Source organism: Euphorbia lathyris, chromosome 1 (genome assembly GCF_963576675.1).
Source record: "Euphorbia lathyris chromosome 1, ddEupLath1.1, whole genome shotgun sequence".
Classification (NCBI taxonomy): domain Eukaryota; kingdom Viridiplantae; phylum Streptophyta; class Magnoliopsida; order Malpighiales; family Euphorbiaceae; genus Euphorbia; species Euphorbia lathyris.
Window position 1 is genome coordinate 5,366,557 of NC_088910.1, and position 3,636 is coordinate 5,370,192.

Sequence of the window (3,636 nt, forward strand, 5' to 3'; positions counted from 1 at the left end):
TTTTGATTAGCATTGGCATTATTATTATTATCTCTCCAATTAAAGTTAGGATGATTTCTCCATCCAGGATTATATGTATTGGAATAAGGGTTATTAGTTTGGTTTTGCCCTTGGACAAAATTTACCTGTTCAATTTCGCTCATACCTTCATAATCCACATTCGTTTGGATTGGCTTACCATTAGGATCGCACGGTGCCATAAACCATTCAATTTTGTGTGATAAGGCAGAAAATTGGGCTTGCAACATCGCAACTGGATCAAGATTCACTATACCTTTAACTGATGACGTAGTTGAGGATGATGGTTTCGCCACTGGTACGTGTCCACGTTCCGCGGGCCACATACTACTGTTGATTGCCATTTCCCCCAAAAGTTCTCTTGCTTGGGCCGACGTTTTCTTCATGAATAACCCTCCAGACATAGCATCTAATGAACCTCTAGTTGTAGGATTCAATCCATTATAAAATGATTGCATTAAAAGTTCAGTGGGCAGTTGGTGGTGTGGGCATAAACGTTGAAGTTCTTTAAAACGTTCCCAAGCCTCATAAAGAGTTTCATTATCATTTTGAGAAAAAGATGTTAACTCTTTTATGATTCTTGCGGTTTTTGCTAAAGGAAATTTTTTTGATAAAAATGCTTGGGCTTATTGCTCCCAAGTTTCAAATGTTGCGACTGGCATAGAAGTTAACCATTCTTTGGCTCGATCCTTCAAAGTAAAAGGAAAAAGGTGAAGGCTGATTGCTTCCACAGTCACATTTGGTATTTTAAAAGTGTCACAAATTTCTAAGAAATTTGTCAAATGGGTGTTAGGATTTTCGTTAGGTAACCCGTAAAATGTTACGTTATTTTGCAACATATTAAGCAATGCTGGCTTAATTTCAAATTGGTTTGCATTTATTTGGGGTCTAACTATGCTGTTCGTTACACCGACCACTCCTGCCCTAGCATAATCCATAAGTGTGGCCATAATTTCTAGCTCAGTAACTCTAGTTTTTATTGGAGTCTTGTTTTTGTTTTTCTTGTCTTTCTTGTTCTTTTTAACCGTTTTTTCAATTTCTGGGTCTAGCGGTTTTGGTGGAATGCCTGAACTTCGAGAACTGCGCATGAACTTGAAATTTCGCACGAACCGAAACTACCTTCAAAACAGAATTTGAAAAATAAATATGTTAGTAATTTGAAATAAGTAAAATATAAAATTTTGAATAAGTATAAATAAACCTAGATTCGAAATAAAACATGAAAAATCTAAATTTTTGTCAAAATTTTTGGCGTTCCCCGGCAACGACGCCAAAAACTTGTTGAGTGATTTCCGCAAGTGCACGGTATACGCTTGTAGTAATAAAAGATATCGATCCCACAGGGAACGTTTTTTAACAAAAACTTATTTTGAATTGGTTAAATTTACTTTTAAGGTTTATAATATGGAAAATCGTTAAATCGGATTTGGTTTTGAAATTGCTAAAATAAGAATTAGAATAGAGTATAACAAATGTTAGAAAATACTTCTGATTTAGGGATAAATTTACAAAACAGAAACGTTTAGTCCTTTAGAAAAGTGAATAAATATATTCGTTTGCATTAAGCAAAGAAAACAACATTAAACTTTGCATAAATTAAAACAATGAAATAAACGTCGATTCCTCTAATTTTAGGGCTTTGAACTGCAGTCAATCCTCATACGGTCGGGTTAGATCGCTACCTTAACCAAATTGATACTCTACTGATGATATCAATTTGCCTAAGTGTTCAACAAACTTTCCTTATAAAGATTTTGAATTTAACTACGTTTTAATCAGCGTTCTCTGTGGGAATGATATCTTATTATTACCATTTAAGAATTTGTTATAGTGTACATCCATCTATTTCCCTTTTAGTCTACATGGATATGGTGGCACATGTTTATAAATTGGTACATGGGTAACAGGTGTTAGAATATTTTTAGTTGAGAGTTCTTCAACCTCGGTTTAGGACATGACATTTGTTTTTACACAGCAGGTGGTAAAACTGATGATGATGTCGGTAAAAAGTGTCAGTTTATTCTCTTCTAGAGTAGTGGCTTCCTCATTTGTGCTTATTTTGGATGTTTTTCATGACTCTCCCTTTTCACTCATTCTATACCCAGTTGATACAGTTTTTCCATTCCATAAAAGGATGGCGAGTACAGTCTTGGTTGGTAAAGTTCATTTACTTCCGGTAGAGACCATGTTGGGAAGCTAGTGCATTTGTGTCTCTAGCCCTTTTATGGACGTTTGGGTTAGTTGCATGAATTATCCCTGAATTCCTCCATCGAGGGTTTCTTTTCTTGCTGCACACATTGTGGTGGTGGTGGATTTCTAGCTTGATTGTATTGTTGAGGGCTTTGGTACATTAGTTGAGATTGAACAGTGGTTGGCTGATTTGGATTTGGCAGCCATGAAAAGTTAGGATGCTTAGTCCATTCTGTGTTGTATGTGTTTGAGTATGGTTTGTGCTATTGTGGCCTTTAATTATTGATATAGTCAACATATTCTGGGTCAGATTCATTAGATGCACAATCAACAGTCTTGTGATTATAACCATAGAAAGTACATACTAAAACTTGGATTGATAGACTTGTAAGAATAGTTTGTGCTCCTACCTTGCTTAATTAGTTTTGTCATTTGAATGGTTAGTTGAGACACAGATGAACTCTCTAAATACTATTTGTAAGTTTGATATACCATTTTCTCGGTTAATGCGTACATGTTAGTGGTAGACATGGAATCAGGCTCGCCATTAGCCACAAATTCGAAAACACTCTTGAATGAATTAGTGAGACCATTATACAATGTTTGGACTTGTAGCCATAACAGAATTTGGTGGTTAGGTTCATGCCTCGGTAACTCCTTAAATGTATCATATGGTTCCGATAGAGATTCATCTTGCTTTTGCTAGGATTCGGTGACTTCATTTCTAAATTTCATGAGTTGTTTGGGTGTAAAGAATTTTGTTAGAAACTGTTTTCCAACTCATCCCAAGTGTTGTCCTCTAAACAGACTCTAGCAAATGCACTAGATACAAGTAATAAAGTGATAAATAGAGTATCGTCTCCACAGGGATAAATTTACAAAACAGAAACGTTTAGTCCTTTAGAAAAGTGAATAAATATATTCGTTTGCATTAAGCAAAGAAAACAACATTAAACTTTGCATAAATTAAAACAATGAAATAAACGTCGATTCCTCTAATTTTAGGGCTTTGAACTGCAGTCAATCCTCATACGGTCGGGTTAGATCGCTACCTTAACCAAATTGGTACTCTACTGATGATATCAATTTGCCTAAGTGTTCAACAAACTTTCCTTATAAAGATTTTGAATTTAACTACGTTTTAATCAGCGTTCTCTGTGGGAATGATATCTTATTATTACCATTTAAGAATTTGTTATAGTGTACATCCATCTATTTCCCTTTTAGTCTACATGGATATGGTGGCACATGTTTATAAATTGGTACATGGGTAACAGGTGTTAGAATATTTTTAGTTGAGAGTTCTTCAACCTCGGTTTAGGACATGACATTTGTTTTTACACAGCAGGTGGTAAAACTGATGATGATGTCGGTAAAAAGTGTCAGTTTATTCTCTTCTAGAGTAGTGGCTTCCTCATTTGTGCTTAT

General features: G+C 35.1%; 1 non-coding gene across 1 annotated transcript; it reads left to right on the forward strand.

The window, feature by feature from the left end:
- The first annotated feature begins 492 nt into the window (after positions 1-492).
- On the forward strand, positions 493-599 carry LOC136215910 (small nucleolar RNA R71). The gene has a single exon (XR_010682913.1). It is a non-coding gene; the product is annotated as a small nucleolar RNA R71 (small nucleolar RNA).
- The last annotated feature ends 3,037 nt before the right edge of the window (positions 600-3,636 follow it).